Raw genomic sequence first — 13,476 nt, 5'->3', positions numbered from 1 at the left:
CCCACTGTGGATACTTCATTAACATATTTAAATCTGGTTCCACAGTGCAATTGGGAGCCCAATTTAAAATTCACTGCTTCTACACGGTTTCCCAGGGGTCGGGAAAGTCGGCAGTGAAAGGGAGGTGGGAGCTGCTGGCTCCACAAGGTAAGTGCCTTTTCCAGCACTCCTTCTGGGCCGGAGGAGCAAGAGTGCTCCCCGGCCTCTGAAGGAAGCCTTCGGCCTCCCCCCACCCATTCGCCGACCTCCCCGCCCTCCCCCCCACACCCCTCTCCAGCCCCTAGGTGCTCTCTCAGCCCCCTGCCGCAATTACTGATCTCCCCTGCCCCGATTTCCGATCGTCCCCACAAGCCCCAATCTCCCCCTGCCTCAATTTCTGATCTCCCCCACCGCGATTTCCAATTGTCCGCCACAAGCTGCGATGTCCAAACTTCCCCCTCTGCACCGCAAGAGGAACAGGAAGAGGACATTCAGCCCCTTGAGCCTGATCTGCCATTCAATGAGATCATGGCTGATCTGTATCCTAACTCAGGCCACCTGCCTTGGCTCCATGGCCTAGAAATTGGGTTGGGGCGCCAAAGTGGCGCAAAAGTCACCTGAGCGCAGGATTTAGCGCAGCGATCGGAGTGATACCGATCGCCAGAAATTCAGTTTCAGTGCCCCTCGAGGGACACGGGGCGAGGCTCGAGGTGCTCCGCGTCCCTCTTAGGGCGCTGAAACTGATTATCGCAGCGCAACGTGCCGCAGCGCCACATGCTGTGGCACGGCACGCTGCGGTACTGCAGGCCTTCCTCCCACTGTTAAGGGGGAGGTGCCTGCAACAGCGCGATCCCTGCTCGCGAGTGCCGGCAAATGAGCCCGGCACCAAGGAGAGTGCCGGGCTCTCGGGAAACAGCCGGCAATGCCGCGGGGGGGGCGGTTAGGAGGCCGGGGACGGAGGTGCTGGCAGGCGGCCGCCGAAAAAGCGGCCGCCCCGCACCTCCACCTTAACTTGCGCCGCTGCCGGCACAGTAAGGCCCCGTGAACCGGGTGCGGGTAGCGAGCGGCGCAACTGCGGCGTTCGCTACCAAATATCGCGAACGGGGCACGAATGGGGCGCTGCGCACACCGATGACGTCATCGGTGGCGGCGCAGCGCAAATGCCTAACACCACCATTAGCGCCCCTACTGAATATCGCGGGAGACGCAGCCAGTGGCGCTACAGCCACTGACTGCCTCTTTAGGTGCTAACAGGTGGCGCTACTCACCCAATTTCTCCCCCAATATCTCTTAATACCCTTGGCTAGCAAAATTTAGCGATTTCAGAATTAAACTTATTAATATCTACTGCTTTTTGTGGGACAGAGTTCCACACTTCTAACTTTGAGAGAAGAAGTTTTTCCAAACTTCTCTCCTGGCTCTGATTTTAAGGTTATGTCCCCTTGTCCTAGACTCCCTTACCAGCGGAAAAAGTTTCTCCCTATCTACCCTGAATTCCTTTCAGGATCATAAAAACCTCAGTCAAATCACTCTTAACCCTCTGTATTCCAGGGAATACAAGACTAGTTTATGTAATCTCTCCTCATAATCTAACCCTTGAAGCCCTGGTAGCATTCTGGTGAATCTGTGCTGCACTCCTTCCAAGGCCAATATATCCTTTCTAAGGTGCGGTGCCCAGAACTGTACACAGAACTCCAGATGTGGTCTAACCAGGGCTTTGTATAGCTTTAGCAGACTTGAACGGATATGGCGGACAACTGATTTAGTCATTCACCACCAGATCTGGCTGGACCACTTAAAGCACTATTGGGTCCTGCTCCTCTCCTCGAAAAAACATCTTTCTTGACCCATCTGTCTTTGCAAACTACCGCCCCATCTCCAACCTCCCTTTCCTCTCTAAAGTCCTTGAATGTATTGTCGCCTCCCAAATCCTTGCCCATCTTTCCCCGATGTTTGAATCCCTCCAATCTGCCCCTGCCACAATACCAAAACAGCTCTTATCAAAGTCACAAATAACGATGTGACTGTGACAAAGGTAAACTATCCCTCCTCATCCTTCTTGATTTGTCTGCAGCCTTTGACACGGTTGACCACTCCATTCTCCTCCAACGCCTCTCCACCGTTGTCCAGCTGGGACTGCACTCGTCTGGTTCCATTCTTATCTATTCAGTCGTAGCCAGAGAATCAATTGCAATGGCTTCTCTTCCCACTCCCGCACCATTACCTCTGGTGTCCCCCAAGGATCAATCCTTGGCCCCTCCTATTTCTCATCTACATGTTGCCCCTTGGCGACAGCATCCGAAAACACAGCGTCAGTTTCCACATGTACGCTGACGATACCCAACTCTACCTCACCACTGCTTCTCGCGACCCCTCCACTGTTTTCCATTGTCAGACTGCTTGTCCGACATCCAGTGCTGGATGAGCAGAAATTTTCTCCAGCTAAATATTGGGAAGACCAAGGCCATTGTCTTCACTCCCCGCCACAAACTCCGTTCCCTAGCCACTGACTCCATCCCTCTCCCTGGCAACTGTCTGAGGCTGAACCACACTGTTCGTGTAATATTTGATGGTTGTTGTAATAATTGACTCCAAGATGAGCTGCCGACCACATATTCATGCCATCACTAAGACCACCTATTTCCAACTCCATAACATCGCCCGACTCCGCCCCTCCTCAGCTCATTAACTGCTGAAACCCTTACCCATGCCCTTGTTACCTCTAGACTTGACTATTCCAACGCACTCCTGGCCGGCCTCCCATGTTTTAACCTCCGTAAACTTGAGGTAATCCAAAACTCTGCTGCCCGTGTCCTAACTCGTACCAAGTCCCGTTCACCCATCACCCCTGTGCTCGCTGACCTACATTGGCTCCCGGTTTACAATGCCGTGGTTTTAAAAATTCTCATCCATGTTTTCAATTCCCTCCATGGACGCGCCCCTCCCTATCTCTGTAATTTCTCCAGCTCTTCATCTGAGATATCTGCGCTCCTCCAATTCTGGCCTCTTGCGCATCCACGATTTTAATCATTCCACCATTGGTGGCCATGCTTTCAGCTGCCAAGGCCCAAAGTTCTGGAACTCTGGGCTGGATTTTGCCAGCCCTGAGGAGGCGGGTTTGGAGGTGGGACTGCCGGGAAAATGGTAGAATTTGGGGGCGGGTGCCCAACCCCCCCCAACCCACCTCTGTGCCATCTTGCCAGGAGGCGGGTAGCCGTCTCGCACCGGGTCCTGTCTCCTTGGAGGCGGGAAGGGATTACAGGTAGTTAACAGGCAGATAAGAGGATTATCCCCATTTTGCCCACACAAGTGCGGGCTTCCTGAAGACTCCGAAACCCGCCAGGGTCACCGAGGCAAGTAGTGGGTCTGTGGGGGTCTGCGGGGTGCCAAAGTGCGCTGTGAAGGTAAGTGATGGGTGCAAGAGTGGAGAGATGAGTATCTGAGGTAAGTGGAAAGTGTTAGAAAAAGTGTACTTACCTTTGTTTCTTCCTGCAGGCTTCAATCGGTGGGTATGCGGAGAGTCTTGCACCTCCGCGGCAGAGATGACAGATGGCCGTTGCATTCTCCAATGCAGCAACCATCTAATTTCTGCAAAAGAAAGAGGTTTGATGAGGTCTTGAATTCAAGACCTCATCCAACTACAGAGAATGTCACTGTTTGACAGCTTCACAGAGCTGTCAAACAATGACAATTCATCTATGAAACGTCATACGTTGATGTTCTCTGTAACCAGCTTTCCCTTAATTGGCCTGCTAAACCCGCTGGGCGGGCTTAACAAGGTCAATCAATGAAAATTAGAGTGGGTTGGCCAGAAGTTGATGGAGGCGGGACTGAAACCCGACAGGTGGGAGTCCCGCCTCCAAAAGCTCCCCATTGGCAAAATCCAGCCCAGAGTCTCTCTCTAAACTTTTCCGCCTTGCTACCTCTCTCATCCTTTATGACAATCCTTAAAACCTACCTCTTTGACCAAGCTTTTGGTCATCTGCCAGAATATCTCCTTATGTGGCTTGGTGTCAAATTTTGTTTGATAACGCTCCTGTGAAGCACCTTGGGACGCTTTACTATGTTAGAGGTGCTATATAAATGCAAGTTATTGTTGTTGTAGCAAAACTTCCTCCCCTTTATATTCTAGCCCTCTCGTTATAAAGGCTAACATTCCATTAGCCTTTTTGATTATCTTTTGTGCCTGACTACTACATTTTAGTGATCTGTATACATGGAACCCTAAATCTCTTTGGACCTCCACTGTTCCTAGCTTTTCACCATTTAAAAAATACTCGGATCTATCCATTTTTGGTCCAAAATGGATGACCTCACACTTAGGAACATAGGAACAGGAGTAGGTCATTGAACCCCTTGAGCCTGTTCCGTGATTCAATGAGATCATGGCTGATCTGCGACCTAACTCCATGTACCTACCTTTGGCCCATATCCATTAATAACTCTGATTAACAAAAAAACTATCAATCTCCGATTTAAAATTAACAATTGATCTAGCATCAATTGCCATTTGTGGAAGAGAGTTCCAAACTTCTGCCACCCTTAGTGTGTAGAACTGTATCCTAATTTCACTCCTGAAAGGTCTGGCTTTAATTTTTAGACTATGCCCCCAGTCCTAGAATCCCCAACCAACGGAAATAGTTTCTCTCTGTCTACCATATCTGTTCCCCTTAATATCTTGAAAACTCGATCAGATCACCCCTTAACCTTCTAAGTTCTAGGATACAACCCTAATTTATGTGATCTCTCCTTGTAACTTAACCCTTGAAGTCTGGGTATCAATCCTACGTTGCACTCCCTCCAAGGCCAGTATATACTTCCTGACGTAATAAAACTACGCACTTGGTTTGAGCATAAAGCAAAGCTTTAATCAACTTGTTTCAGAACATGGAGGTCTAGTTATACTTCACTAGTTCCTTGTCTTACAAAATGTCCCTGGCTAGCTGGGGCCGACGCCTGAGTATTTATACTCCTTGCACGGCGCCACCAGCTGGCCGTCCAGCATTATTTCACGAGTAGTTTCTTGATGAATGATGAGATTTATAACATTTCCTAAGGTGTAGTGCCCAGAATTACAGTACTCCAGGTGTGGTCTAACCAGAGTTTTGTATAGCTGAGCGTTACTTCTACCCCCTTATAATCTAGTCTTTTAGATATAAAGGTCAGCATTCCATTAGCCTTTTTGATTATTTTCTGCACCTGTTCATGACATTTTAATGATCTATGTACCTGGACCCCCAAGTCTCTTTGGACCTCCACTATTTTTAGCTTTTCACCATTTAGAAAATACCCTGTTCTATCCTTTTTAGGTCCAAAGTGGATGACCTCATATTGACCAGAAACTTAACTGGACCAGCCACATAAATACTGTGGCAACAAGAGCAGGCCAGAGGCTAGGTATTCTGCAGCGAGTGTCTCACCTCCTGACTCCCCAAAGTATTTCCACCATCTACAAGGCACAAGTAAGGGGTGTGATGGAATACTCTCCACTTGCCTGGATGAGTGCAGCTCCAAAAATACTCAAGAAGCTCGACACCATCCAGGACAAAGCAGCCCATTTGATTGGCACCCTATCCACCACCTTAAACATTCACTCCCTTCACCACTGGCATACCATGGCTGCAGTGTGTACCATCTACAAGATGCACTACTGCAACTCGCCAAGGCTTCTTCGGCAGCACCTCCCAAACCCGCAACCTCTTCCACCTAGAAGGACAAGGGCAGCAGGCGCATGGGAACACCACCACCTCCAAGTTCCTCTCCAAGTCACACACCATCCTGACTTAGAAGAATATCGCCGATCCTTCATCGTCGCTAGGTCAAAATCCTGGAACTCCCTCCCTAACAGCACTGTGGGAGTACCTTCACCACACGGACTGCAGCGGTTCAAGGCGGCGGCTCACCACTACCTTCTCAAGGGCAATTAGGGATGGGCAATAAATGCTGGCCTTGCCAGTGATGCCCACATCCCATAAACAAATACATTTTTTTTACCTACATTGAAATCCATTTGTCACAGTTTTGCCCATTCACTTAATCTATCGATATCCCTTTGTAATTTTATGCTTTCATCTACACTGCCTACAATACTGCCTATCTTTGTGTCATTGGCAAATTTGGATATATGACTTTCTATGCCATCATCTAAGTCATTAATAAATACTGTGAATAGTTGAGGCCCAACACAGATCCCTGCGGGACACCACTAGTCACATCCTGCCAATTTGAGTACCTGCTCATTATCCCTACTGCCTGTCTCCTGCCGCTCAGCCAATTTCATAACCAGGTCAATAATCAGCCCTGAATTCCGTGGGCTTCTACCTTAGTTAACAGTCTCTTATGTGGGACTTTATCAAATGCCTTCTGGAAGTCTATATAAATGAAATCCATAAATATTCCCCAGTACCTACTCAAAAAATTCAGTCAGGTTTTTCAGGCATGACCTACCTTTCACAAATCCATGCTGGCTCTCTGATCAACTGAAAATTTTCAAGGTGTTCAGTCACCCGGTCCTTAATTATAGACTCTAGCAATTTCCTGACAACAGATGTTAGGCTAACTGGTCTATAATTCCCTGGTTTTCCTCGCTTGCCATTCTTAAATAGCGGAGTGACATGCGCAACTTTCCAATCTAAAGGAACGGTTCCTGAATCAAGGGAACTTTGGAAGATTATAGTTAGGGCATTTGCAATGTGCTCACCTACTTCCTTTAAAACCCTGCGATGGAAATCATCTGGTCCTGGGGATTTGTCACTCTTTAGTGCCATTATTTTCTTCATTACTGTTATTTTACTTAAGTTAATTTTATTGAATCCCTGTCCCCGATTCAATATTAGTTTCCTTGGGATTTCTGGCATGCTGTCCTCTTCTACTGTAAATACTGACGCAAAGTAATTATTCAACATGTCTGCCATTTCCTCATTAGCATTGATAATATCTCCGCTTTCAGTTTTTAAAGGGCCAATGTTGCTCCTGACTAGCCTCTTTTTCCTAATATAGTTGTAAAAATTCTTTGTGTTGATTTTGATATCCTTTGCAAGTTTATTTTCATACTCCCTTTTTGTAGCTCTTACTATCAGTTTTGTGACCCTTTGCTGTTTTTTGTATCTTTCCCATTCACCAGGATCTGTGCTTTTTTGCATTTTTCTTTTAGTTTTATGCTGTCCCTTACCCCTTTAGTCATCCATGGCTGTTTTTTTTGGCAAGTAGAACTCTTGCCCCTGAGGGGTATAAACTGGTTCTGTATCACCAAAATCTTTTTTGAACATTTTCCACTGATCCTCTATCGTTTTACCCACTAACAGATTGGCCCAATTTACTGTGGGCAGTCTCTGCTTCATCCTGTTGAAGTCGACCTTACCTAGATCTAGAACCTTAGTAGCTGTTTCGCGTATCTCCCTTGAACTCGATCATGTTATGATCGCTATTGGATAAATGTTCACGCACAGTTAGGCTGCTAACTAAATCTGGCTCATTACTCATTACTAAATCTAATATGGCATGCCCCCTTGTTGCCTTTAGGACATGTTGTAGAAAACTATCCTGGACACACTCAAGAAATTCACTACCTTTCTGGCAGGTGCTAGTCTGCTTATCCCAAATCTTTATGAAAGTTAAAATCCCCCATTAAAATCACTCTGCCTTTGCTACACATCTCCCACTACATTCTTAAATCCTTTCCTATTTCTTAATTCTACCCATAAAGTCTCCACTGCCTGCTTACCTCTCTTTATATCCTCACTTATCATTGAAGTGATTTCATTCTTAATCACTAAGGCTACTCCTCCCCCTCTGCCATTTTCCCTATCTTTCCTGTAGACCTTATAACCTGGTATATTTAGTTCCCACTCCTGACCATCTTGCAGCCATGTCTAAGTAATGGCTACCATGTCATACCCTCCAAGTTGAATTTGTGCCTGCAGTTCATTCAATTTATTCCTTATACTCTGTGCGTTTGTATAAAGAACGCTTATTTGGGCCACACACCCTAGCCTGTCCTTCAGCTCTAATGTTTTACTCACATGTTTCTTATTTCTCTCTCCTGGTTTAATCACTTTACATCTTTTAGTTTTCCCTTTACCTGTAGTGCCTAAAGCACAATTTCTGACTGTTACTCTACTCTCTTCCCTTTCGTTTGTTTTTGAACTACTATTTGTACTGCAATTTCCCCCTGAGCCCTTCCCCCCATTTACTTGTTTAAAGTCCTTGTGACCGCCCTATTTATCCTTTCCGTGGGACCCTGGTGCCAGACCTATTCAGGTAGAGCCCGTCCAACGGTACAGTTCCTTCCTGTCCCAATACCTGTGCCACTGCCCCATGAAATGGAACCCCTTTTTCCCACACCACTCTTTTAGCCACTTGTTCACTTCCCTAATCAGCTTATTCCTCTGCCAATTTGCACATGGCTCAGGTAATAATCCAGAGATTATAACCCTTGAAGTCCTGTTCTTTAATTTAGATCCTAGTTCCTGGTACTCCCCAAACAGGATCTCTTGCCTACTCTTCCCTATGTTGTTGGTTCCAACATGGACCACAATGACTGGATCCTCCCCCTCCCTTTCCAATATCCTTTCAAGCTGGTTCGAGATGTCCCTCACCCTGGCACCAGGTAGGCAACATACCATGTGGAACTCTCGATCCTGCTTACAAAGGAGGCTATTTTCCCCCCTAATTATAGAATCCCCTATAACTACCACATTACGCTTCCTCTCCTCCTCCTCCTCCCCATAGGACAGCCTCCTGCTCCAAAGTGCCATGGTCCACATTCTGGCTGTTCTTCCGACAGTCTTTATCCTTATCCTCACAGGTAGCAAGTACATTGTACCTGTTGGATAGGATCAGTTTCTGTGAATCCTCGTTCACTTTCTTACCTGGATTCCCCTTACTCTGTATACTATCGGTCACACCCACCCCGTTCTGAACCTGCACCTCTCTACGAGGTGTGACCGAAGTCTGGAGCAAACTGTCCAGATATTCCTTCCCCTCCCTTATGTGTCAGCAGGTCTCCAACTCGCACTCCAGCTCAGTGACTCTGAGTCGGAGAGATTCGAGATGGAGATATCTCCTGCGGATGTGTTTGCTCGGGACAGTCTCGCTGTCAGCCAACTCCCACATACTGCAGTCCAGACACACAACCTGCTCTGCCATATCTTAGTCGAACCTTATTTTATTTATTTAATTAGTTAAAATCTTTATTCAATGATTTTTTTTAATAGTTATATTAATTAGTTTATCCAGTTAAGTTTTTTATTTAATAAAGTATGTTGTAGTTCCTGCTCCTAGTTTAAACCACTGCCCTAGCTTACAGAGAAAACAAACATTAATACTCACCAACCAATCACCTACCTGCTGTCCTGTGATGTCACTCCTTGTTTTTACATCGTCACTCTGGCTCTCTGTTCCCGTTCTGTTTAAAGTACTCTGCCGCTCTGGCTCTCTGTTCCCGTTCTGTTTAAAGTACTCTGCCGCTCTGGCTCTCTGTTCCCGTTCTGTTTAAAGTACTCTGCCGCTTTGGCTCTCTGTTCCCGTTCTGTTTAAAGTACTCTGCCGCTCTGGCTCTCTGTTCCCGTTCTGTTTAAAGTACTCTGCCGCTCTGGCTCTCTGTTCCCGTTCTGTTTAAAGTACTCTGCCGCTCTGGCTCTCTGTTCCCGTTCTGTTTAAAGTACTCTGCCGCTCTGGCTCTCTGTTCCCGTTCTGTTTAAAGTACTCTGCCGCTCTGGCTCTCTGTTCCCGTTCTGTTTAAAGTACTCTGCCGCTTTGGCTCTCTGTTCCCGTTCTGTTTAAAGTACTCTGCCGCTTTGGCTCTCTGTTCCCGTTCTGTTTAAAGTACTCTGCCGCTTTGGCTCTCTGTTCCCGTTCTGTTTAAAGTACTCTGCCGCTTTGGCTCTCTGTTCCCGTTCTGTTTAAAGTACTCTGCCGCTTTGGCTCTCTGTTCCCGTTCTGTTTAAAGTACTCTGCCGCTTTGGCTCTCTGTTCCCGTTCTGTTTAAAGTACTCTGCCGCTTTGGCTCTCTGCTCCCGCTCTGTTTAAAGTACTCTGCCGCTCTGGCTCCCGTTCTGTTTAAAGTACTCTGCCGCTCTGGCTCTCTGCTCCCGCTCTGTTTAAAGTACTCTGCCGCTTTGGCTCTCCGTTCCCGCTCTGTTTAAAGTACTCTGCCGCTCTGGCTCTCTGCTCCCGCTCTGTTTAAAGTGCTCTGGCTCTCTGCTCCCGCACTGTTTAAAGTACTCTGGCACACTGCTCCCGCTCTGGCTTTCAGCTCCCGCTCTGTTTAAAGTATTCTGGCACTCTGCTCCCACTCTGTTTAAAGTGCTCTGGCTCTCTGCTCCCACTCTGTTTAAAGTGCTCTGCCGCTCTGGCCAATTAGTCCCACTCCCCTGCTCTTTCCCCATAGCCCCCTGCAAATTTTTCCTCTTCAAGTATTTATCCAATTCCCTTTTGAATGTTAACATTGAATCTGCTTCCTTTCAGACAGTGCATTTCAGATCACAACAACTCGCTCCGTAAAAAAAAATCTCCTAGTTTAAAAAAAAATCTGTAGCAGAAAGCTTACATAGAAACATAGAAGATAGGAGCAGGAGTAGGCCATTTGGCCCTTTGAGCCTGCTCCGCCATTCAATGAGATCATGGCTGATCATCCAAATTCAGTACCCTGTCCCTGCCTTCTCCCCATATCCCTTGATCCCTTTAGCCTTAAGAAATATATCCAACTCTTTCTTGGATATATTTAATGAACTGGCCTCCACCGCCCTCTGTGGCAGAGAATTCCACAGGTTCACCACTCTCTGGGTGAAGAAATTCCTCCTCATTTCAGTCCTAAATGGCTTACCCCTTATCCTTAGACTATGACCCCTGGTTCTGGACTCCCCGGCCATCAGAAACATCCTTCCTGCATCTAGTCTGTCCAGGCCTGACAGAATTTTATAGGTTTCGATGAGCTCCCCTCTCAATCTTCTAAACTCCAGTGAGTATAAGCCCAATCGACACAATCTCTCCTCATATGTCATTCCTGCCATCCCAGGTATCAGCCTGGTGAATCTTCGCTGCACTCCTTCCATGGCAAGAACGTCCTTCCTCAGGTAAGGCGACCAAAACTGCACACAATATTCAAGGTGCGGTCTCACCAAGGCCCTGTACAACTGTAGCAAGACATCCTTGTTCCTGTACTCGAACCCTCTTGCTACGAAGGCCAACATACCATTTGCCTTCTTAACTGCCTGCTGCACCTGCATGCTTACCTTCAGCGACTGGTGCACAAGAACACCCAGGTCTCTTTGCACTTCCCCTTCTCCCAATCTATTGCCATTCAAATAATAATCTGCCTTCCTGTTTTTGCCACCAAAGTGGATAACCTCACATTTATCCACATTATAGTGCATTTGCCATGTTTCTGCCCAATCACCCAACCTGTCCAAATCGTACTGGAGTTTCACGACATCCTCCTCACAGCATACCCTCCCACCCAGCTTTGTGTCGTCTGCAAATTTGGAGATATTACATCCAATTCCCTCGTCCAGATCATTAATATATATTGTGAACAGCTGGGGTCCTAGGACCGATCCTTGCGGTACCCCACTAGTCACTGCCTGCCACTCGGAAAATGACCCGTTTATTCCAACTCTTTGCTTTCTGTCCGCCAACCAGTTCTCTATCCAAGTCAATACCTTGCCCCCAATCCCATGTGCCTTAATTTTGCACGCTAATCTCTTATGCGGGACCTTATCGAAAGCCTTCTGAAAGTCCAAATACACCACATCCACTGGTTCTCCCTTATCTATTTTACCAGTTACATCCTCAAAAAATTCCAGTAGATTAGTCAAGTACGATTTACCTTTTGTAAATCCATGTTGACTTTGTCCGATCCTGTCACTGCTTTCCAAGTGCTCTGCAATGACATCTTTTATAATGGACTCTAGCATTTTCCCCACTACCGATGTCAGGCTTACCGGTCTATAATTCCCCGCTTTTTCTCTACCACCTTTTTTGATAGTGGGGTAACATTAGCTACCCTCCAATCCATGGGTACTGTTCCAGAGTCTATCGAGTTCTGGAAGATGACCAGCAATGCATCTACTATTTCTAGGGCCACTTCCTTAAGTACCCTGGGATGTAGATTATCAAGCCCTGGGGATTTATCGGCCTTCAGTCCCGTCAATTTTCCTAACACCATTTCCCTACAAATACTGATTTCTTTCAGTTCCACCCTTTCATCAGACCCTGTGTTCCCCGGCATCTCTGGGAGGTTATTTGTGTCCTCCTTTGTGAAGACAGAACCAAAATATGCATTTAGTTGGTCTGCCATTTCTTTGTTCCCCATTATAAATTCCCCTGATTCTGACTGCAAGGGACCTACGCTTGACTTCACCAACCTTTTTCTCTTCACTTATCTATAAAAGCTTTTACAGTCAGTTTTTATGTTCCCTGAAAGCTTACTCTCATATTCTATTTTCCCTTTCTTAATTAATCCCTTTGTCCTCCTTTGTTGAATCCTAAACTGCTCCCAATCCTCAGGATTATTGCTTTTTCTGGCCAATTTATATGTCCTCTCCTTGGATCTTATGCTATCCCTAATTTCCCTTGTTAGCCACAGTTGAGTCACCTCTTTTGTTTTATTTTTATGCCAAACTGGGATGAACAAATTCTGTAGCTCATCCATGCGGTCTTTGAATGTTTGCCATTGCCTATCCACCGTCAACCCTTTGAGTGCCATTCCCCAATTAATCCTACCCAACTCGCTCCTCAGACCATCGTAGCTTCCTTTATTTAAATTGAGGACCCTAGTCTCTGAGTCAACTACTTCATTCTCCATCTTAATGAAGAATTCGATCATATTATGATCGCTCTGACCCAAGGGGCCTCGTACAACAAGATTGCTAATTAATCCTTTCTCCTTACATAATACCCAGTCTAAGATGGCCTGATCTCTGGTTGGTTCCTCGACATATTGGTCCAGGAAACCATCCCGTAAACACTCCAGGAATTCCTCCTCCACAGTATTGTTACTAATTTGGTTGGCCCAATCTATATGTAGATTAAAGTCACCCATGATGACTGCTGTGCCCTTATTGCATGCTTCTTTAATTTCCCTTTTAATGCCATCCCCAACCTCCGCCTTACTGTTTGGAGGTCTATATACCACCCCCACTAACGTTTTTTTCCCCTTAGTATTTCTCAATTCTACCCATACAGATTCCACATCATCAGAGCTAATATCCTTCATTACAATTGTGTTAATCCCTTCTTTAACCAGTAATGCTACCCCACCTCCCTTTCCTTTTTGCCTATCTTTCCTGAACATCGAATACCCCTGGATGTTGAGTTCCCAGTCTTGGCCATCCTTGAGCCACGTTTCTGTAACCCAACCAAATCATATTCGTTTACCTTTATTTGCGCAGCCAATTCATCCACCTTATTACAAATGCTCCTCGCATTAAGACACAAAGCCTTCAGGCTTGTTTTTTTAACGCTCTTAGACCTATTAGAATTATTATTTACTGTGGC

General features: G+C 46.4%; 1 protein-coding gene across 3 annotated transcripts in view; it reads left to right on the top strand.

Moving 5' to 3' along the window:
• The window catches only part of LOC147108354 (procathepsin L-like), a 59,627-nt gene that overhangs the window by 34,328 nt on the left and 11,823 nt on the right, over positions 1 to 13,476 (top strand). The window lies entirely within an intron of this gene.

Source organism: Somniosus microcephalus, chromosome 13, assembly GCF_052327205.1.
Source record: "Somniosus microcephalus isolate GS21.2 chromosome 13, FLI_Smic_1.0, whole genome shotgun sequence".
In the NCBI taxonomy this organism is placed as follows: domain Eukaryota; kingdom Metazoa; phylum Chordata; class Chondrichthyes; order Squaliformes; family Somniosidae; genus Somniosus; species Somniosus microcephalus.
Note: the sequence above shows the minus strand (reverse complement) of the source record. Positions and strands in the feature narration are given on the sequence as shown.